Source organism: Triturus cristatus, chromosome 1_2 (assembly GCF_964204655.1).
Source record: "Triturus cristatus chromosome 1_2, aTriCri1.1, whole genome shotgun sequence".
NCBI lineage: Eukaryota > Metazoa > Chordata > Amphibia > Caudata > Salamandridae > Triturus > Triturus cristatus.
This window is the reverse complement of record NC_140580.1, coordinates 939,684,066-939,707,186: the sequence shown is the minus strand read 5'-3', so window position 1 is coordinate 939,707,186 and position 23,121 is coordinate 939,684,066. Positions and strand designations below refer to the sequence as shown.

General features: G+C 47.4%; 1 protein-coding gene across 1 annotated transcript in view; it reads right to left on the bottom strand.

Moving 5' to 3' along the window:
* Positions 1 to 22,555, bottom strand: part of LOC146868381 (F-box only protein 44-like) — a 90,065-nt gene extending 67,510 nt beyond the window's left edge. Inside the window, exon 1 of the mRNA XM_085609882.1 lies at positions 22,426 to 22,555. The gene's annotated coding sequence lies outside the window, so the exon portion shown is untranslated. The remainder of the gene's footprint in view (positions 1 to 22,425) is intronic.
* Positions 22,556 to 23,121: the final 566 nt, after the last annotated feature.

Genomic DNA, 23,121 nt, shown 5'->3' with positions numbered 1-23,121 from the left:
TTGAAAATCTTAAGAAACCAGCTTTGCCAGTTCTTTGAGATTAGGTAAAACCTTTTCCATTCTGTCTGAAAGTACTTTTGCATACATTTTGCAGTCTGAGTTTATAAGGAAGATGTGTCTTGTTGTTTTCAGTATATCCTTATCCTTCTTTGGAATTGCTGTTGAGCCCCTGATCACACCTGTAGGCTCAAAGTGATGGTAACGTTCCAGCAGCAGGACACTGATGGAGCAGCAAAAGGTTTCTATAAAATTGGGAAATAGACCTCTCTGTGCAAGGCACTTTCCAACTTTTAAGATTTTTGATAACTTTCAGGATTTCATGTCCACTAACTGGATTATAAACATGATTTTATTCTTGTTCTGTTGGACGTGGAAAGTACAGATTTTCAATGTATTTGTTGCACTCTTTTCTGCTTTTATTATTAACATGTTTGGAATGTACTTCAGTGTAAAACATTTTGAAAAGATCAGCTATTTATTGGGGTTTAGTGTGAAGTGTGTTCAATTTATCTGCAATCCAGGTGATTCTGAATTTGACTGCTTAAATTTTATTAAGAGTGTAGCATTTTGACAGATCTGTCTGATACACCAAGTGTTAGAGGTTGCTGTTTGGTTATCCAAAGTCCTGCCCCTGAGCTTAGACTTTTATTGTATTCATAGTTTTTTAGGTCTCGCCCTGACGTAGGCAGCGCATGCGCTGGCTCGTCATACGAGGCTTCTTGGAATCAATACGATTCCAGAAGCCTCGTCCCAGCTCCGCCTTAACTTTTGATTCGTGCGCGTTGTTTTTAGGTCTCGCCCTGACGTAGGCAGCGCATGCGCTGGCTCGTCATACGAGGCTTCTTGGAATCAATACGATTCCAGAAGCCTCGTCCCAGCTCCGCCTTAACTTTTGATTTGTGCGCATTGTTTTGCGTCACGAATTATGCCAAAGGCAGTGCAATGGTTGCACTGAAGGCATGTCAATCCCTAATTGTTGCCACCCTGTCTCCTTTTATCCACGCCCTGCGGGATTGGATCTCTTACCGGCGGCGTGACACAGTAGGTTTATTCTTTGTTGCACTTTTTTTTTTTTTAAATGTGCAGATGGTGTGAGAGTTTAAAGGGGATACTTTGTAACTGTACGCTTAATGCTGTTATTTTTTTTCCCCTAGGTTTGTAGAAATGTGCAGATGGTGGGAGAGTTTGAAGGGGATACTTTGTAACTGTACGCTTTTGCTAGGTTTGTCGTGATTACAAGCCTCATTGCCAAATGAGCATAGAATGTCAGAGCGCAGTGATGCAAAGGTATGCTTTTTTGGGCTTAAGTTATATTTTGTAGGGATGATTATTACTTTTATGTTTAATGTGTTACTTTTTTTACAGGTCCGGCGTGCTTAAGTGCCCCATTGACAAGCGAGCAAAGGATGATGGAGCGCAGCGATGCAAAGGTACGTTTTTTTGGGCGTTATCTTTTGTAGAGGTGATTACTTTTTTTTGTTGCCAATTAGGTGTATGTTTAATATGTTTGTTTTTTACAGCTCTGGCGTGATTATGTCTCCCATTGCGAAGTGAGCAGAGGATGGCGGTATGTTTAATATGTTTCTTTTTTACAGGTCCGCCGTGATTATGTGTCCCATTGCCAAGTGAGCAGAAAATGGCGGAGCGCAGCGCTGCAAAGATACGTTTCTTTCGGGTTATGTTATGTAGGTATGATTACTTTTGAGTTGTTGCCAATTGTGTGTATGTTGAATGTGTTTCTTTGTTTACAGGTCCGGTGTGTTTACGTGCCCCATTGCCAAGCGAACAGAGGATGGCAGAGTGCAGCGAGCCAAAGGTACGTTTTTTGGTGAGTTATGTTATGTATTATACTAGGATAATTCGTTTTTGGTGTTGCCAATTATGTGTTTGCTTAATATGTTTCTTTTTTACAGGTCCACTGTGATCATGTCTCCCATTTCAAGTGAGCAGGGGATGGCGGAGCGCAGCGATGCAAAGGTATGTTTCTTTCGGGTTATGTTATGTTTTGTAGGCATGATTACTTTTGAGTTGTTGCCAATTGTGTGTATGTTGAATGTGTTTCTTTCTTTACAGGTCCGGCGTGTTTACGTGCCCTATTGCCAAGCGAGCAGAGGATGGCGGAGCGCAGCGATCCAAATGTACGTTTTTGGGGGCATTATGTTATGTTTTGCAGGTATGATAACTTTTGGCTCGTTGCCAATTTTGTGTATCTTTAATGTGTTTCTTTGTTTACATGTCCGGCGTGATTACGTGCCTCTTTGGCAAGCGAGCAGAAGATGGCGGAGCGCAGCGATCCAAAGGTATGTTTTGTAGGGCGTTATGCTATGTTTTTTAGGGGGGATTATTTTTTGGGGTTGCTAATTGTGTGCATGTAAAATGTTTTTTTTTTCTACAGGTCCGTGGTGATTACGTGTACCATTGCCAAGTGAGCAGAGGATGGCGGAGCACAGCGATGCCAAGGTACGTTTTTTTGGGCATTATGTTATGTTTTTCAGGTATTATTCTTTCCTGTCCTTTTGGCGCCTCATTCTAAACTATCTATTTCACCATCTCGTGGTACACAGTAATTCATACCGTCGAGCAAAGTGTTCTGGGCTCCTGAGCACATGCTGTGACTTTTTGCCACCTTCACACAGTTCCAGGAAAAGCCCTTCTTATCAACGGCGCCATCGATTTCACACTCACTTTATATGCGCTTTCAAGCCACAGTTAGGCACACCCTTTCACCATTGCTACGCGTATTCTCACAAACCCCTTCCATTTACTAACACCCTGTTGATTTTGACTTCACTTAAATAAAAAAATGCAGCATATTATTTGAAGTACATGTACGTTTTTTTACTAAACACAATGTCTATACTTATGTTATTACAATTATAGGTACGGTATAATGTGTTTCCCATTACTTTCACACTTAAATAAAACAAAATAATTTTTTTTCATTTTTTAGACTGTATTTCTGCATATGTATTATTTGTTTTCTGAAAATTTGCTCAGTGAACATGAAGCTGGCACAGCCACAAAAAAGGTAAGTGTCTATTTTTGATTTACCACGTGCAGTTTTATGTGCAACATGCTTTTTTTATCGCTTTGCTCAAAGCTTTAGTATGCTCAATGAGCTTAGCAGCATTTCAATAATACAACGTAAATGACCATTTACAAAGGAGGAGGGGGGTTTGCTTCAATAGTAAACATTTTGTTTAGTAACTTCTATACCAGCATTTTTCAACATTCTACATTTCATATATTTATACTCTATTTGTGCATATATATTGTGTGTTTTCTAAAACTTCGCTTGGCGAACATGAAGCGGGCGCAGCCACAAAAAGGTACGTGTATTTATTTTTCGTTTACCATGTGAGGTTTTAAGTGCAACATGGTTTTTTCACCTTGCTCTAGGCTTTAGTACGCTTAATGGGCTTAGCAGCATTCCGATAAAATACCACAAATGAACATTTACAAAGGGGGAGGGGGGTTTGCTTCGATGGTAAACTTTTTCTTCAGTTACTTTTACACCAGCATATTTCTACATACCTACGGCCTTTTCACGTTGATATTTTCTATGTTTAATTAGCTGTTGCAGTTACTGCTATGTACAAGCTTTGGTGCATACACATGAAGTTTTGTATTGGCCAATATGCAATTAATGTTGCCTTTCTTGAACAGCCAGCTACCTTTCGTGTATGTACAGAGGTACATAAACAAAAAACAAGCGTTTTCCAAATGCGTAGTTTACATTTACGTATCAAACCCTTAGCATCCGGGTTAAACGTAGGCTTTTTAAATGCATCAGTAAGTTAACTTTTATTTATGTGTGTTTGGTTATAAAATCTTTATAATTAATAGGACAGACTTCAGGGTTCGTGTTTTAATTGACAGTTCGCTCACTGTTATATGTTTTTTTATGTTTCTTTTATGGCGTTTTACAACATCGCGTAGCTGCACACATCCCTAAACAAAGGTAGGCTTTTTGGGTTTACAGCCAGAGGATGTTGTACGAACACTCTTTTTTTATTACATTTAAGAGCAAAGTGTCAATGTTTAGGTGTTGCCTTTATGTGCTTTGCAGTAAAATGTGTTTTGAAAAATGTGGTGGCTTTTTGATAATTGTCGTTCACCTTTAGGGTTATTTTTAAATATACAGTTATGGTTTGACAAATTTCGGTGTACTTTGGGGTCTACACTACCTGTGTTACTATCTAGCGGGGGATTACCTAAAATTAGGGTATACTTACGGGTGCATAAACATTACGGTTTTTTTAGTCCTCAAAGCGCCATTACTGTTACTTGCTTTCAACACTGTACAACATTTGTGTAACTTTTAAAAAAACATAAACAAAGGGTAGGCTATTTAGAGACGTTTGATGCAGTCATTTGTACCTGCATTTAAAGTGGTTTACGTTACTAGGCTAACATACAACATACCCGGGAATATTCTTCTAACCTTTTAAGGGAAAACTATAGCAATGCGCTTTATAATTCGAAAATAGGATTTATTTATTTCAACATCAATTTGTAGCAATACCGCTATTGTCTGTAGCGCTGCGTTACACATTTGTTAGCTGTCCCTTTTGTGAGTCTTCACATACTATGTGTCCACCAGCTTGTCTCCCTCTAAATTCACAGCGGAAAGCAAGGCGCCCTGTACTTTCGCCGCATGCTGCGTGATTTTTAGGTCTCGTCTGGTGAGAGCAGCGCCTGCGCTGCTCTCGCCAGAGAGGACCTTTTGGAATCAATTCTCCCCGTGGGCTCATGCACGCGCCTGCATGGACAAAGATGGCTGCTCTCGCCATCTGTCCAAAGCAGACAGCATGCGCGTGTCTCTATGGACTGCGGACAGTCCGACGCCATCTTGCGATGCTTTCATTGTCATAGCAACGAAAAAGCGATCGCTTTCACTGCCGCTTGTTACATGTAAGCTGCACTTGGGCGCTCTCATCCAGTGCACTTTGAACCGGCCTCACCTCGTAGATCGCGTTAGGCAGCATTGTAGATGAATTCAACGTGGCTTTTCTCTGTTGCCTGGATTAGTTTTGCTTTTTCTTGCTCTGCTGATTTCAAGACCACATCGCGTTCCTCCCCTCCCAATTCTGCAGGCCTAGAGCCCGGCGTGTGTCTGCGCACCTCGGCGTGTGTGCTGCCGGTGGCGGGGGTGGTGACAGCGGTGCCCCCGGGCTTCGGTGCCCACACGCGCTGCAGCCTGGCGGTTTCCTAGCGTCTAAGCAAGTGTTGCCAAAGTGTCTATGGACCATCTTTGGTTAGGTAAAATTCGCCGCCTAAAGCAAAGCAGTCTGTGCTTTCAGACACATGCTGTCACATTTACACCTACTTTGCGCTGCAGGAAATGTCCTTGTTATCGGCGTCGCCATCTATTCAACCCTTGCCTTATCATTCTCTTTGATGCAGGACGAAAACATACCACCTAAGCGCTATTTGTGCCCTTCCCAGACAACCCTTTCATTCTCTCTCGCAAGAGTGCGTTCACACTTACTTTGCAGACAGGAGAACATCAGCATTCTAACTCTTGCTCACTCACTGGCGCCATGTACTATCCTTTTGTTATTTGAAGTAAGGTGCATTTTTTTTTTTTACTACCTACGTATGTACTTAAATTCAACCGGCCACCAGCTTTGGAAACTGCTGCAACATATTCCTGAGTGGTCTTGAAACTGTAATGTGAAGAGGGTGGTGAGCTGACTGGAAAAAGTGTATGATCCGAGTATTAAGACTGTCAGAGAAAGCGAAATGTCGTTTTCAGTGTTTTTAGACGAGTTATGTTACAAATGCTAACAATAACCGCCAGCTGTCGAAGTAGCTACTGTGAAATCTGTATTTGTAAAGCGCAAACTACTCACCCTTACGGGTCTCGAGGTGCTGGGGGCCGTCGTGGAAATGAAGTGAGCTATTGCCCAGAGTCACATGGTGCTGAGCTGAGCTGCCGCCGGAGCCAGGGATCGAACCGTGAACCCTGTGCTCCGAAGTCAGCTGCCCTGGCCGCTGCACCACACCTCTCTACTGTGGTGTATTCTATTGTATTTGCATTGATATAGTGCTTACTACCCCTGACGAGGCGGTGAGGCGCTTTTTTCGGCGAGTGGCACGCTACTTCGGAACCCATAAGGGATTGTTGTTGGGTTGGTACGGTGAAATATTAAAGTGATTTGAGTGGTGATTATGTTGGTCGGTTGTGTGGATTGAGAGGGATGGTCGAGGGATAGAAGAGGGAAAGGGTTTGCGTTTGTGTGGCATGGTGAAATATGGAGGTGGTTTGGGCGGTCGATATGTTGGTCAGTTGTTTGGATTGGGAAGGAGAGCGGAGGGAAAAGGTTTGCAATTATATAGTGCTTGCTACCCCTGGTGAGGTGTTGTGAATATTTCCATACAGTGGAAGCGTACAATTGGCCCTTACCGGTCACTCTTAATGGGTGAGGCAAGCCTTTCATCCTTCCAAAGCCAATGCAGTGTGTGTTTGTTAAGCCTTGCATCCTTCCGAGGTCGATAAAATGTGCAACTGAGTGGCTAATACATTGTTTTAATGCCATTATTACCACGCCAGTTATTTGATGGGATGCTGTGAAGTCTTACTGAACGGAAGCATGCCCCTGTTATGATGACGGCGGTGCAGCACCAATGCAGCGCGTGTAGTCCCTTCTAGAACAGACCTGGCAGTCCCGAAAACGCTTTCTGCAGCTTGTAGGACTGCTTTTTGGAGTGTTGCATTGAGGGAAATGCCCGAGGCCTCCTGTTCAGGTTTACTTGGAGTCAGACACGCCCTAAGCTTTAGCAAAGCAGAGGTCGCCCAATAACAAGGAACGGGAGATTTTTCGCCTTTAGCTCGCCCTCGGAATACTAAAAACATTGACACAAGGGAGTTTTTTTAATAAACATCTGATAGCCACTGCTTCTAACCTGTTGTACTAATACAGCTCGCGCTACAGTGGCTACGCAGAGCCCTCTCAACTTTATGTGCACAGCACGGACACAAAGCCGTATAGTTTGTCACAAATCAGCATACACTATGGTTACAACCGGATGAAAGTAGCACAAACTGCACCCAGTGCATCATAGGGCGCCGAACCTCTCTACTACTCACTCTCTACTACTCATTCTCTACTACTCTCTACTCACTCTCTACTACTCTCTACTACTCACTTTCTACTACTCTCTCCTACTCTCAACTCACTCTCTACTACTCTACTACTCACTCTACTTCTCACTCTCTACTACTCTATCCTACTACTACTCTCTACTACTCACTCTCTACTACTCACCCTCTCCTACTCACTCTCTATTACTCTCTACTCACTCTCTACTACTCACTTTCTACTACTCACTACTACTCACTCTCTACTACCTACTCTCTACTACTCACTCTCTACTACTCACTCTCTACTATTCACTCTCTACTACTCACTACTACTCACTCTCTACTACCTACTCTCTACTACTCACTCTCTATTACTCTCTACTACTCACTCTCTACTATGCTCTACTACTCACTCTCTACTACTCATTCTCTACTACTCTACTACTCTTTACTCACTCTCTACTACTCTCTACTACTCACTCTCTACTTCTCTGTACTACTCACTCTCTACTACTCACTCTACTACTCTCTACTACTCATACTCTTCTACTCACTCTCTACTGCTCACTATATACTACTCTCTACTCTCTACCTCTCTCTACTACTCTCTACCTCTCATAAATACATATGTATGCATGCATACATATACATATATGCATACATATGCATGTTATGTACATGAAAGTTTGAAAAACACTAATAAAAGCGAAGCTAAAAAGCCCCCTAATTACAAACAGAATTGCTTTAACTTAAACGAGGGCGAGACCTATTGCATTTTCAATGCTTGTTCTTATTTAGTGAGTCTAAAAGGCACTACTTTTGAACTGTCTATGACAAATTTCCATCTATTTTATATCTTTTTTTCTAGGACTTCAAATTTACTGTTTGCTTCTCTATTCATTTAAGATCTTGAACCGAAAAGAACACCACTGATATCAGCTTTAAATGCATCACATATGACTTGTGGGGATAGGTCGGAATTAGGATTAGTCGGCATTTACTTGTATAATAGTAGTTATTGTCCAGTTGGTTTCAAATGTATCCTCCAACATTCGGAATCTGATTTAGTTAAAAAAAACATGTCAGTGCCATAGTGATAAGTGTGATCAGAGGCTAGTTTTGTCCCAATCTGTGAGTCTGCTGTGATGTGTAGGTGGTTGCTGTAGATCAGATGTAAAATCCTTTGTGTTGGGGTATGGTAACCTCCGCTCACCTTTAAAATCAAATCTCTCACATAGTTTTTGCATAGTGTTGTGTGCTCTAGCTGGGCGGTACTTACAGTTTGATAGTCTGTCAAAAGTAGAATCGATAGTCTTTACCAAGGAGTGGTAGCTCATAATTTGGAAAAACAGAAGAACAGGCACTTCCACCCATTCACTCACAAGAGCACATACATACACTAATCTGTTCACAAGCACACTCATTCACACCCATTCATTGACAAGGGCGCACACATACTCACACTTACCATTCAGAGGAACATACATGCACACACTTGCACACACACATTTGGAGCACATGCAGGCAAATACGCATTCATACATACACACACACACACTCAAATGTTCAGTAAATACTGGTTTGTGGTAGCAATGGAAGTACTAGCGGGTGGTAGAAGGGACAAGCATGAAGGTTAGCAAATGAGCTAGACAGAGGCTTCTGGAAGGGAAAAACAGAAGATCCTGTCTCCTCCTCTCATTGGCTAACCTTGCCATGCGTCACAGAATGGGGTGGATTTAGAGAAACTTGCTGATTCCACCCTACGTAAACAAATTGGGAAAGGGTAGTGTAAGACCTCATTAATAGACAGTCAGCCCTGGGCATTTCAGGGCTTAAACCTGAAGTCCCCAGAGCTGACTGTCAGCAAGTCTCCCCCTTGTCATACGATCACTGCCCACAGGGCTGCGAGATCTTCAGCCCAGAAAACCTTGGCTCAGGCTGCCAGCCACTTACACATTAGCGCATGTAAAGCACCTGGCTGCCTGAACTTATCTGTCAGGCTTACCTTAGCTTAGCATGACAGACACTCATCATGATTTGGATAAGTCAGAGGGGTGGAGCCCCGACGTCCTTAATGACGGGCTGGCACTTCTGCCTGCCGCTGAGTAGTTTTATTGGGTCCTGTAGTAAACAGCATTTTTGTTCAGATTTTACCAAAAGGGAGGGTCATAGACATTGAGTGAATACATATTATAATAACATAACATTCTTGTCATCTTTGGATACTTTCTAGATGACTCTCCTGGATTCCTCATCCAACTATGGTGATCACTGCTTCAAATGACTTTTTAGCAATTGGGGTAGGTATTTTGATTTTGAGGAAGAACAGTTAACTTTATCTGTCCAGACACCTCACATTCATATGGCTTCTTTTAGACCTGTTTAGAGGAAGATTATGACACCCTTTAATTTATAAGCCTAGCCCGATAGTTTCCTTCCAAGTGGATGTCTAGTGCCCTTACTAGGGAGATACTATAATATTGCAGTCAGTCATATTGGGTGCTGATGATAAGCGGGTGTCCGAAAGCAGGATACAATATGTATTGTATCTGTCAAGTTGTGTAGCAGTGAAGGTAGATTATATGGCAGCTGATGAAGTGTATATTTGTGTCAGATTGAAAGTAATGCACGATTTGTGAACATTTCCAAAGGCAGTCAAGCATGTTGAAATATAGTAAAAAGTAGAGATCACTAGTGAAAATTTTGGTATGGGCAAGATTTAGCACCACAGTTAGTAATTTATGTTTCTTTGCGGTCCTCAATAGTGTTTCCTTAACTGCCTTGAGGGGTGACATGTTCAAGTCAGGCAACCACATGATGAGAACTGACACCGGTAGACTTTCCGGAATAATCCCATCATGTCTAATGACAGGAGAACAAAATATGTGCATTTTGCACAAAAGTAAGCTATAGTACACAAAGTAGATAGTTATTTCCTTTACTGAGGCAAGTCCTTCTTTGAGGAGGCTCATTGCACAAGAGTGAGGTTTTTAATGGTCTCTGCCATTCTGTGATCACTGAGAAATTGGGAAAAGAAAATGCCACTGCACTTTGTTGGGAAAACAGCTGATGGAGTGGTAACTGGAACCCTAATGTGCAAACCCATGCTTACCTCACGGCTCCTGCCACTAGTGCACGATGCTTCTGCTGCCACATGCTTGATGTCCACGGTACCATTTTGCTACTTCGGATTTTAAATAACGCAAACTTGACAAGGCACCACGGCCTGGCACGCCTCTGTGTGCTGTTAGACCAGATAAAAACAAGCAAGCCTCCCTATCGCTAGCCACCCAAAAGCAACATATCCTGCCATTGGGTGGGCTGCTCCCCATGAATACCACCGTGCTGGCTCCAGATGCTTCCGGGAGGCCTGATCTGCTGGCCATGTTGCATTCCGAATGCCCGCCACTTGCTCCTTGGCACCGCCATCCTGCCAGCAGGCGCAAATCTGTCAGGACAAATGTGCACTTCCTGTGATTCTTCATTGGATGAGACTCTGCTTCTGGACACCGCCGTCCTGGCTGCAGGTACCGGTGTGGCGGTACAGCTGGGCTCCTCCTGCGATTCTTCATTTGCTGAGCTTCTTTGTCTGCAGCTAGAGGACACTGCTATTTTGTATCTGTGCATCCTCGCTAGGGTGCTTCCCCATGACCAGCATCTGTGCATGGTTCGTCGACTGCACTTGAGTCCTCTGTCTGGTAGTTGGCATCCTTTGGGGGGGGAAGCGTCGCTCTCCTAACGCAGCATCTCTGGTGTTGATGTCAACGTTCGCGGCCAATTGGCGAGGGTTCACAGTACAGTGAACTGCCTAGATGTCTTCTTTCCTGGCTGCCAGAATCCTTCTAACAGTGGTGTGCTTTGGATACCGAGGCGGTAGCCTCATTACTCCACATTCATTTTTTTTGTCGCAGTTTTGGTTTTCTTTTTGATCTGTGACACTTTGTCACAGGTGAAGTTAGTTCACATGGTCAGCGCTGTGAAAGGCCTCAGAAACACAGTGAACTGTGTGCTGACTCTCGCCCTTTATTCAATTTCTGCAAAAGGCCCTTCTTGTGATTGGGCGTTTTGAACAGCACCAGCCAATCCCAGCGCTGGCCTGTTTTTGTGGGCGTTTTGCCTTCCCGTCTCCTGGGTTCCGCCCTTGGTACATGTTCAACTTGGGCCCGTCAGTGGTCCGGCTCCACCTCCCCTGCCCGCGGCTTATTCCTTGAGAAGAGGGAGTGTCCCTTATTCACACTACGCGTGGTCCGTTTCCATCGGTCGAGGTGGAGCAAACAGACCCCATATCTGGTCTCAAGCAGGCTTCCCCTGGATCCAGTCACCTGTCCAACTCCCTGGACCCCACCCCATCACAATCCTCGATCCAATACACCACTTGCTATGAATGAATAAAGCATATTGGAATGAGACCGTAGCAGAAACCGATAAAGGAATGCTTATAAACCAAAAAGTGAAACTATGTGCTAGGTTAGTTGAAAAACAATAACTGTCTGAAAGTAACCCTTATTCTTATAATTCCTACACTGCCTTTTGCTGAGGTTCGTGGTGATTGCGTCTGTCCGCGGCCCCCGCAGGGGGCCATTCCAACGGGTGGCCCTTTAGTGCCATTTGGGCACAAACGCCACCCACACCCACTGACCAAGGGTTGGACTCAGGAAGGAGTCCTTCGCCTTGGTGCGCTAGGCGCGTCACTTCTGGCGGACAAAGGTAGGGGGAGGGTACTTATACCTCCCCCCCACCTCTCTGGCATCCTCTTTGCGCCAGACACGCCATCTTCCACCCTACCGCTTACCCGGCGTGGGGGTGGCAGGCAATGTACGTAGAACGTTGTAATGTTTTCTTTTTTCGTTGCAGGAGGAGTTACAGGGCGATCTGGAAGCAGACGGGTACAGTAAGGGTACCTCTGCGGCAGACGGGTACAGTATGGGTACCTCTGTGCGGCACAGTAAGGGTGCCCGAGCCAAAGACCAGGAGCCTGAGGGCAGGTTGCTGGAAAACCGCAACGGCGCCCTGTTAGTCCTTCAGGCGGTTGGGGGCCTGACCAACCGGGGGTTTCCCCTGCTACGCTCCACCCCGGAAAGGGCGTGAGTAATAAGAGACCAACGTGTCACGTGATCTGGAAGAGGATCACCAAAGGTGTAGCACTGTCTGTGTGTCCCACAGTGCTGGCTCATCAGGCAGGCGGGGGCAGCATAGGTTGGTACAGCTGCCCGCCCTCGAAGATAACCCACCATATTGCATACTTTGTATGGAATAAACCTGCAGCAATATTTTCCCAGAACAAAAGTTGTCTTGTGTATTTATTTATTCATGCATGGTCAGACGGTGGGTGGGTGGGGTAAGTTGCCGATAATGGCACTAAGAAATACCATACACGCCATCATTTTAGAACAGGAAAGTGGGAGATTTAAAATAAGACATCGGGAGAATGTATTTGCGCATTGAATTCTATTGAAGCAGAGGCAATTTCAAGCTGGGGGTGGTGGGGGACAACTAAAACAAAGCATGTTTTGAATTTAAAAATTGTGATACTACTGGTTGAATACGGTCTATTGGAACGTATGCATACATACTCTCTATGCTACCATGTACGAAGCGAAATCGCCGATTGGCCGACTTGGCAAGTAAAACTGTTCCTGGAAATGGCTGAGCACTTCTTTACTTAAAAGTAATACCCGGGATCATATATGAACTGATATTTTGTATTTGCGGCTGCCCGCGGCCCCCGCAGCGGGCAACCCTAAACGGGCGGCCCCTTTAGTTCCATTTGGGCACTTTCCCACCCCCACTATAATGCGGGACTCCAGGAGGAGTCCCCTTAACAGACGCGTCACTTCCGGCACGCAGAGGAGGTATTTATGCCTCCCCCGGCCATCTTGGCGTCCTCTTTGAGCCAGACACGCCGTCGAGAGGGGCGTGTGTCACCCATCGTCTTGTCGTCGTTATCCTCGGGCCTGGTCGTGCCCCGAGCGCTCCAACGCGACATTAGTCACAGTGAGTGCAGCACAGCCACCCCCCCCCACCCCGTCCCTGGTTCCACAGGGGCCATGGCACGGGCTGCCATGGAGGGGTGCAAGCTCTTTGGACGCACTTTCGCCCTAGGAAAGCGTATGCCCCTCGGGGGCAGTGCGGGACTTTGCGGTGCGTGTGCGCATGGGGTCAGGGGTAGGGCCGGTTGAGGTTCCTTTGCGTGCTGCCCATGGTGGGTTTAGCTCTGTGGGGGGCGACCCGGCCCGCTTGCATGAGAGTTGGCATTTATGGCTCCTGCGTTAGTCCCAGACCTACCAGCGGCACGGGAGGCCGAGCATCCGAGGCCAGGAGAGCATGTCGCCTCCCGGGCTCTCCCACCCTCTGGGGCTCAAAAGTTGCAATCGGAGCCTGCACGGAATGGCCATGGGCCAGTGCGGGCTCCGGTGTTTACTGCAGTGGCGCCAATGCGCCTGGCGACAATTGCCCAGTCTTTGCTGAGGATGCAGTGTGGCTGGGGGGGGGGGTGTTGTGGAGCAGCTCCCTAGGCCAGCACGCCGTCTGGAAGGGTCGTTCGTCGTCGTCGCTCGCACCGACCCGGACTCAGTCGTTACCACGCACGCTCCCATGCGACATCAGCAGTCTCGGTGAGAGCACCACAGCCCCCTCCCCCTGTCCCGTCCCTGGGTCAGTCCCGGCTTGGACAGGTGCCCTGGCACGGGCAGTCAGAGTGGGGAGGGGTGGCATTGGGGCACTCAGGAGTGTGGCTCCCGGGGATGCGTGAGGGCTTGGTGGTGGTATTTCTCACTGTGCGGACTCGCCCTCGATCTGCTTGTGAGAACCGGGAGTGGCTGGCCGTGTTTACACCGGAGGTCAGTCTCACTCGGATCGCCGCTACTTGAGGAGGTTCTCCTGGTACCCACCAGATCGCCCCCCCGCCCCCCAGCTTCCTACCACTGGGGGCAGCGCGTCGAGCGCAACCGCCTGAGGAAACCACCCCGGCTGATTTTTAGCTAGCAAAGCGGAGTGTGTGGCTCACTCGTCAGGGCGGTCAACTCTGGTCTTGGGAGACCAGGGTTCCAGGCTCGGCAGGGAAGCCGGGTTTTCAGTTGCGGCGCTAATTTGGTGTTGTATCTCCAGGTTGCAAATATCGCTGGGATTTGCTGGAGGTTTCGTCTGTGACGTTGGGGGGGCATGTTATACGCTAATTCTAATCTCCAGCGCTCCTGTGTAGCCTCGAGAAAAATGGGCGCTCTGCTTCGGCGCTTGCCAGGCAGTTTTTGGTTCCCGACACTGCATGTTTAAAATGATTAATGCCTCCGTGTAATTATTTCAGGGCCTTCGGAGCAAAGGAGCAAACAGCGTTTCCGCGGTTTCTCTCGTATTTCGTGTGATGGGTGAAAATGCGATATGGCGCGCGACGGCCACTTGCTAGTGCCCCCGCATGGGGGGCTGCACGGTGGTGAGCGCGAGGGGGCCAGCTGTTGGTAACGCTGCCCCCCCCCCCAGACAGAGTGGCGGGTCTTGTTGGTAGCCCCAGCAGGGGAGACTGATCGGTGATTGAAGAGGGGGCCAAATATCCGTGTGCAACTCCATCTGCAGATCACCATGTGCAGACGCGCATTTAGCACTAATGCGTCTCAAAGGAGGCCTCCTTCTCTAATTTGTATGAGGGTGTGATATATGCAAATGAAGTAAGGGGGTTGCCCCTCCGGTCGAGCAGTAATTCTGAGGCAGGCTCGGGGACTAATATGCTCCCGAGAGGCATACTGACTGTGCACAACAGTAGAAGTGGGGCACAGTCACTGCACCGTTTGAGGTTGGGAGGGACCGCCTAGGAAACCCCTAAAAGCTGGTAAAATCAGACACTGCACACCACACTACAAAATAAGCTCACCTCCTGCGCGTCTGGTGCTCTCGGCCGGGTGAAAAAGAGACTTGTGGTCTGACAGACTGATGGTGTTTGTGCTTTTGGTAAAGCAGTAGAGCGCTTCCTTGGCTCAGTGCAGCAACAGGGGCAAATTGTTTGGAATGACAAATAGTAATATTACTTTAAAACAACGATGGATGTGTGCAGTAATAACTACCATTAATGTGTTGAGGGCTTCCAAGCGCACTAACTTAATGTGATGCAATCTTTGAGCAGCTGGTCACAATGGTTTGTGGACGCATAGCAGGATTAATGAGTGACTTTTTGCCTGGCTTTGCGCTGCAACAATGATAGCACATACAGGGGCAGACATTGAGGGTTGTTTCCCAGAGAAGATGGGTGGAGTAATTGAGCCCAGTGCAAGGAGAGCGTTGATGCACGCCGGCTCATGGTGTTAACGTGCTACAGGTTGGGGAAATACTTTTCCCCAGTCTCGCACAGAGCGAGCTTGCCGAAATTGTCTCCACTAAGGTCAGCACAAAGGGCCCCAGCTGGAGGTAATCACACAATGTGCAGGAGGCAAGGGCGATAATTTATGCCTTTTTCGCTATATATTTGGCCTAAAACTTGTACGCTCGACAGGCACTGCAAAAAGGGTACTCCTGCAGTGCTTCGGGAGTAATTATCGGGAGAAGAGAGGAGGTGAAGTAACGTCCGGATGTGCCATCGGTGGAACGGGATATCCCAGTTCGAGCTCGGCGCGGGCTCAACATACAGTGAGTGTGGGAGAATCACTCATCTCCCCATGCCTAGTAACAGCACCTATCATGAGTTTTACGTATCTTCATGATAAACCATTTGGTGACCTAATAAATTGGCGTCATGTGGTGGGCCACTTTTACTGCAAAGGATGAAGGAATCCTGGTAACAGACCCAATGCTGGAAGCAGGGAGGCGTGCCGGCTGTCTCAGTCGTCCGGCCGCACTGTACATTGCACTATGGGCCAGCAGTATGACGCCTCGGCTGCGAGGGCGTGCCTGCAGTTAATCATTAGAGATAAGAAATTTTGATGCACATCGAAAGGTGCTGATCCTAGCAGCCGGGTCCCTGTGTTGGGGTAGCGTCGGCCCCTATGCGACTGCTGGACCTTATGCTTTTCCATGATTGCCTTCCATTCGGAGCCAATGGAGGGTAAAGGTGCGATATTACAGTGCTTACAGGTATTAACAATAATATGTTTGGTGGTGTCAGCTGCCTATCTCTGTGCAGATATTGGCTGGCTAGGCACAATTTGAACACAAAACCCTATCATCCGTGTGCCGGGGTGGCAAGTCCAATTAACTACAGGGTCCACCAGTGTTGATTTTAGCACAGTCACTGTGCGTAAGTATGTAGCCAACGAACCTGTGTATGAAGCTGCAGTACGCATGGGCTACAACTTTCGCCAACGACACACCCTCGTAATGCTCGTAATTATAAACACCAAAGGCATGCTCCTTCCTTTGGAGGCAGTACCAAAGAAGCTCGTCTTTACCCAGGTTGGGAACATAGTCATTTAGTACTGTTTTCTACAAATTAAGCACTCGTGTGAAATTTGCAAGGTCCTTGGGCACAGCTAGGCCGCCGTCACATCAGGATATCAGGGTGTGTCGCATGCCTTTTCCTGCTTGGGCATCGACTTACGTGGGCAGACCTGGCCAGTGCACCATGTTGTATTCTGCGTGGGTATCTAGAGTGGGTTGTGTTAATTACCGTTTGCCTCAAATGCAAGTTTAACGTGTGCAGTGTGTGAGAAGACAACAGATATCTTGCAGAGAAATATGGGGTTGGTTTCAAGCAACATCCATGAATAGTATCGTTTAGATCAAAACAAGACATCCAAATGAGAGTGAGCGGGGAGTCACAGATATTATTTACAGTAATATTAGTGAGCTGCTACTGTTTTTCATAGGTTGAAAACACAAGTCACTACCCCTGAATATTGAGGCAAACACAATTCGAACTTGGCCAGAGTGTTCGTGTAGTACCAGCAACCTGGCAATTGGATAGCAGCGCAAGATAATGACTCCCGAAGGTACACATGGGCCAGCATTCGCTTGCAGGGAGAAACACCTTTCTTGCCCGCGTGTCCTTGGCTCCAAGCAGTTGTAGATTAGGTGCCTACCAAGTTCCAATTGGAAATAACGGTACACTGCAGCTGGCACTAATGGTTTAATAGTAGGCATAGTGGACAGAGCACTCAGTGCATTGTGATGTGGGTGGTTCTATATGGCACAACCTACCATAGAGTGGGGCCCCTCTGCAGTGTGGGAAACAAGAGTTCAGCACGATCTTCCTGGGCCTGATGGGTGGCGCAGGCAACCAATTTGACACAGCCAAAACAAGTTTTCATTAGCGCCGCAAGCACAGTGGCATTGGGGCCCCAGGAGGGCAACTAGCCCCCTGCACCCTGAGTAGGTACAGTGCGACCCACCCTGATGGGAAGTGGATTTCACTTGTGCATTTGCGACCATGAAGACAAGTATACATCGGGGCTCTGCCCACACTAAAGTGGGTCAAGATCACACAAAGTAGGTGATGAGAGATTGCGGTGTCAGTCATACATGTCGATTTATACTGGTAAAAGAAGTAAGGCGGGCTTGATAACACTGGCTTCTACCTGCATTGGCACATCTTGTCAGGAGTGATGGTAAAAGAATTTTGCACTACAGGCAGGAAAGGTTAACACCCATCCACACCAAGCCGATTGGAAGGTCATCCTGGGCCGCAGATGCCCAGCCCAGTATCCGGCCCCTGTTGTGGTCAGTTTTACCCTAGTTGGAGTGAGAGTAAGGGGTGATCTAGCCAGTGTTTTGGGGTGCGATCTCGCCCCCCCCCCATTTGTGTTGTCATGAACGCGGAATGCAGTTTTGTGCGGTTGTGGGGGGCGAGGCAGCCTGAGGGGGTAGAAGCTGCACCCTAGTCCCGCCGTGAAGCCAATTGTACACAGCACTATGGTGTTATGTGATGCCTAAGTTGGGCATGAGGTACTTATGATATGCGCCCTGCTACAAGTGTTAGTAGGGAACACTGCTGATTGAGTGGATGCATAAGGTTATGCTAAGTACAGTTCCTACCACCAACTACTGGGTTGTGCTAACTGGAGCTGTAGGACTGTGGCCCGATTGACCTAGTGAGTTATGTAATCCAGGGTAATTAAAATAACCTGGTATGGAGTCTCTCTAGTGTACCTAGTGTGCCACGGTGGGAGTGCGGTTGGCACTTTATAGTTACACTGCCTCTGGGCTAAGCCAAAATCTCTGTCACCTAGGGGGTGGCCTGGTGTCAGCTTAAGTGTGTACTCCCTTTTCCTGACTAGAGAGATGGGTTAGGCCAGTCTCAGGTGCATACCCTAGCCAACCAGAAACTCCATTTACAACTTTGGTAGAGAATGCCTAGGATTTGTTTGCAGTCCATTTGCAACCACCCCACAGGGCGAATGTTTTAGGCCACAAGGTTTGTGGAGGGATCTTGTGTGGGAGTCTGTTAAAGAGCTAAGGTCAGTCTAGGATGTCTTGCGCTTTCGCCGCACGGTTGAGTCCCAGCCACGAGCGGATTGTATTAGGGTGAGCTGGCTGTGGGTCAGGAAGCGCCGAGGCATCAGTAGCACTGAGCAGCTTACAGCCAGATGCGGTATCCGATGCAAGTGGCATCTGTTAGAATAGAGCCCTACTCTGAGGTACCGCCTTAAGTGCTTGGAGGTCTGTTGGCACCGTCTTTCAATGGAAGCCATTGTCTAGCGGGCTGCTCTGAGCAGAGCGTTTGCAGGCATCTTTCAAAAATTTACTGGGAGAGAAATAAAAGGCGGGCTAGATAACTTTCTTCTACCTGCATTGGCATATCTGGTCAGGAGTGATTTTCAAAAGGGTTGCACTTCAGTTAGGTAATGTTAGCATCCATCCACACCAAGCCGATTGTTTAAGGTCCCCCCGGGCCGCATTTACACAGCCCAGTATTAGGCCTATGTGGCTGTCAGTGCCATAAATGACTACATTGAACTGAACAGGAGGTCGTGACCGTGGGTTACACCAGCAGAGGTTTGGGGAGAGCTAGTCTCCACACATGGTCAAGGTGTAGGTTTAATTACTTGGAGTTGGCACTCTTATTTGACCAGAGGTTCGATGCTACACAAGGGCATCGCCGCGCTTCAGCCAGAGCACAGGCATTGTGTTCCCAGGTGGGCAGCAAGTGAAGGCAAGGCTCTTTCCAAATCTGGCACCAGAACACAAGGTAGTCAGAGCCAACTTCTCTGTTGGGTGACTTGTGTAGGCACCTGGGTAGCTGTCGCTCCACAAAGAGGTGAGTTGTCTCCAATAGAGGGCACAATGCATATATTGTTTCAAATCAGAATCAACAACATTAATGTGTTCACCAGGGTCTAGCAATCAAAGAGGTCTGTGAAATTGGCTGGTCAACGGCGCAGATTAAGTGCACTCTAGAACCAAGGTTAGGTGACACAGGAGGGTGATTCAAGATACCCATGTGGTGTGACGGCAACGCAAGACTGTCAGCTTATGCTGGGTAGGAGGTTCCGTATAACCAACCAGAAGGGTGCCATGTGGCAAAACCAGTAAATATGTTTAAGAATGACATAGATGCCAGTCAGGAGTGGTTTGTCAAAGGTATTACACTCATTGCCAGGCATTGTTAACAACCCATCCACACCAAGCCTATTGCTTAGGTTCCTGGGCCGCATACACACAGCCCGATATTAGGCACCTGCGGTTGTCAGCGCCATAAGTTACTAAATTACAACTGTACAGTGAGCGTACTTGCTGGCCGGGCAGTATTGCTACGGCCTCCAAGGGCCGATCAGTCAGACACCAATAGCAGTGAGTGTGGCTGGCCCTCCGTGCAGTTGTTAGGGGAATTTAAATTCCATGTTCTTGCTACTAGCGGGTCTCATGTGTGAGCGGGTTAACTGCTTTAAAAAAGGAATAAAAAGGAGTATGGCATAACACATAGACTATTAGGAATTAAATCAGGGACCAGCTATCTTTACACATGGATTTCGGGGAGGGCAATTAAGTCCGGGATAACCAACTGTGCCGGGGGTCGTGCATTGCATCTTGGGTCAAAGCTGGTTGGCACACAGGGGGTGTCAAGGATCGTCCAGGCACACTCTGCAGTGCAGAATGCAAAAGAACTGCACGTTGCCACTATTTCAAGTGTGACAGATGCAACAAATTGATCCCTCTCAAAGCAAACCAAGGTTCTTATGGTCAGATGCACAACATACAACCGTTCACTCCAGCTTCACTGAAGGTAGTCTGTTAGCAGAGGTATAGAACGGGACGTCCTGCCCAGGGTGCGGTCATTGAACGGGCGACACAGCAGATAGTGTGCTGTCAGTCGAGGGTGCTTGCGGGCTAGGAGGCCAGGCAAGATAGCAGAACCAATTCTAAGGACCTCTCTCCCCCACCGGACTGCCCGAGAATGAGAGTGCAGTGGGTTTCGCAATGTCACGGGTATTTTCCCGCCCATACAGGGGCAGAAGGGTACATTGCAGGTATCGGCATAAACAGAGTGGGGGCAAGACCTATAGACGATGTGCACCAGTAACCGCAAGAGGGTGGTGTTAAGATCAAAATCTTGCAGCGGCAAGTTAGCTAGCATCAGTTGGTTAGGCCAGAATGTGTTCCGTGGCTCCAATAGCAGCTTGAAATGTGTTTGGAGCACCATCGCCGACAATTCCAGAGCTCACACTGCACCTCCGCCCAGTACGTGAAGGCCATATGCTCATGTGCAGCTTGATCTTGAGGAGGGCAATATTCCCTGGAATAACAAAGTACTAGGTCATTAGCTGGGTTGAGCATCAAGGGTCACAGCTGGTTAGCAGGTATGTGTGTATCTGTCATCGAGCTTTAGATAAGTAAGCCTGGTAGGTGGCGTAAGTTGTCACTCCAAATGGTTGCTGTGACTGCAACAGTGTGCGCAATGCGAACAGTCCTGTTCGGCATGGTTTTTTAATCGGTCGGTGCACATGTCTGGTCAACTTCAACAAAAAGGGTGCACTCTGCTCCCAGGGCAGGTTATGGGTTGCTTCAGTTAAGCATGAAATGCCCCGCCTGCATAGCCAGAGAATATAGCATGGTTGTGGAAGCGGTCTTCGAAGCAAGTGTGCTGCTGTTCCATGAATTGGGGAGACAGGAGTTAGGGAGCATGAAATGCTAGAAGGACTGCAACTACAGGTTGCAGGAGGTGGGAGCCACATCAGCTCGAAGGGTAATATAGCGATGTTTAAGAGTAGAGCTCCCTCCTGGGAGACCATCACATCCTTGCAGGTCATGCGAGACACTGGTACATTCCCAGAGAAGCATAAACCGCTTAATGCAAAAGTTCGCAGAGCAAGGGGCTTTGGCTTCATCAGGCATGAGCTATGCCGGGCGAACACCAAAGGTTATTTTGACAAAGTTGGGAGTGCACTTGGCACAGGTGGGCTTGGATCTGTTCCTACTGGACATGAAGGAGGCCCGGGAAATTGCAGGTGGCAGTGAGAAAGGAACTGTTTTGGTGGGGGGCTCTTTAGGCGACGGTGGCTGCCTCCAGAGCTGTGGCGGAGTTACAGGGTGATCTGGAAGCATACGGGTACAGAAGGGTACCTCCGCAAGAGCACAATAGGGGTGCCAGAGCCAAATCCCAGGAGCCTCAGGGGAGAGTCCTGGAGTAATTACGTCGGCACCCCGTTAGTCCTTCGGGCGGTTGTGGGCCTGAACAACCAGGGGCTTGCTTTGCTACGATCCGCCCTGAAAAGGGCGTGAGTAATAAGGGGCCAATGTGTCACATGATGCAGTAAGGGGATCACCCCCATAAGGGTAGCGCTGATTGGTTTCTCCACAGTGCTTGGCTCATCAGGCGGGCAGGGCAGCATAGGTTGGTACAGCTGCCTGCCCTTGGATCGCCCGTAAGATAACCCACCATAATGCATACTTTTGTATGGAATAAACCTGCAGCAATATTTTTCCCAAACAAAAGTTGTGTTTTGTATTTATTTATGCATGCATACTCTGTTGTCGTGTGGGTGGGGTGTGGTGCCATAATGAGACTAGCGGAACTGACTTTAAACTCATCTGCTCGTGCACTACTCGCTGATGGTCACTCAAGATCACTTTATGTGGCATCGATATTTTTATCGAAAATTAAGATTCGAGTTCACTACAATATGGGGTGTGTCGGCGCTACCAGCATTCCGCCTCTAATTAAGGATCGAGTGATTCGCAGGTCTTGGGCAGGTTCAAAACTTCGGGACCGGTCAGTGGGAAACTGACAGCTTCCCCACACCTGTCAGGGGTGTGGCTTCTGAGCAATCGCTTCCGGGAGGCGTATGTCTGCTAACGAGATAGCTGCTTTCCATCGTTAATTATGGTGGGCTAGGTTCAACACTGACTACCCATAAACAAGGGGGTGCGAGAGCGTTCTGACAACGTCCTGGCCGTTGCAAAGAAGGACTAGTGCTTCCTACCTCTCAGAATGGAGAGGATTCCCTCTTGTGCTGCAAAAGCCGACAGGTCACCAGTGAAACGGCGCTGCGGACCTTTACTTTCCCTTTTCCTGTGTGAGACAGGTATCGTCACTCTTTTTTCAGGCTTTTTGCAAAACAAGCCCAAGTTCCTGTCAAAAGTCCGCTTACTAATCAGTGCGTATATAAAGAGGATAGAAAGCTAAACAAAAGAGCATACATAGATCTTGAAAACATGCTTCCGCATTTGTATATAGGGCTTACTTTCAATAAAAGAACGTCGGCAACGAAATATTACTTTGCATTTCACGAGTCCGCCAAGTGCACCATGAAATATGATACAATTCCTGGATTTTCAGCTAATCTTGCATTGAGGGGCTTGTACTTTTGTTTTTAACTCTTACGTTACCAGCTCAAAACCCAGTCTACAATGTGCTGTTGGCAGGGCCGGCCTTGGGCATGGGCATGGGCAAGCTTGTCAACAGATTAGGGGCTGGCCCTGGCTGTTAGGTAAAATGCCTTAATAGTCCTCAGTGTTATAGATGCCATGGAGCCACTTGTCAACTAAGTTTCACAATGTCACAAAGTCGTCAAGCCCACTTCAAAAACCGCCTGTTATATACATAAAGCCTAAACTTAAATCTTGGATTTGTAGAGCACCACGACTAAATCACCTGTGAGGGTATCCAGGCGCTGGGT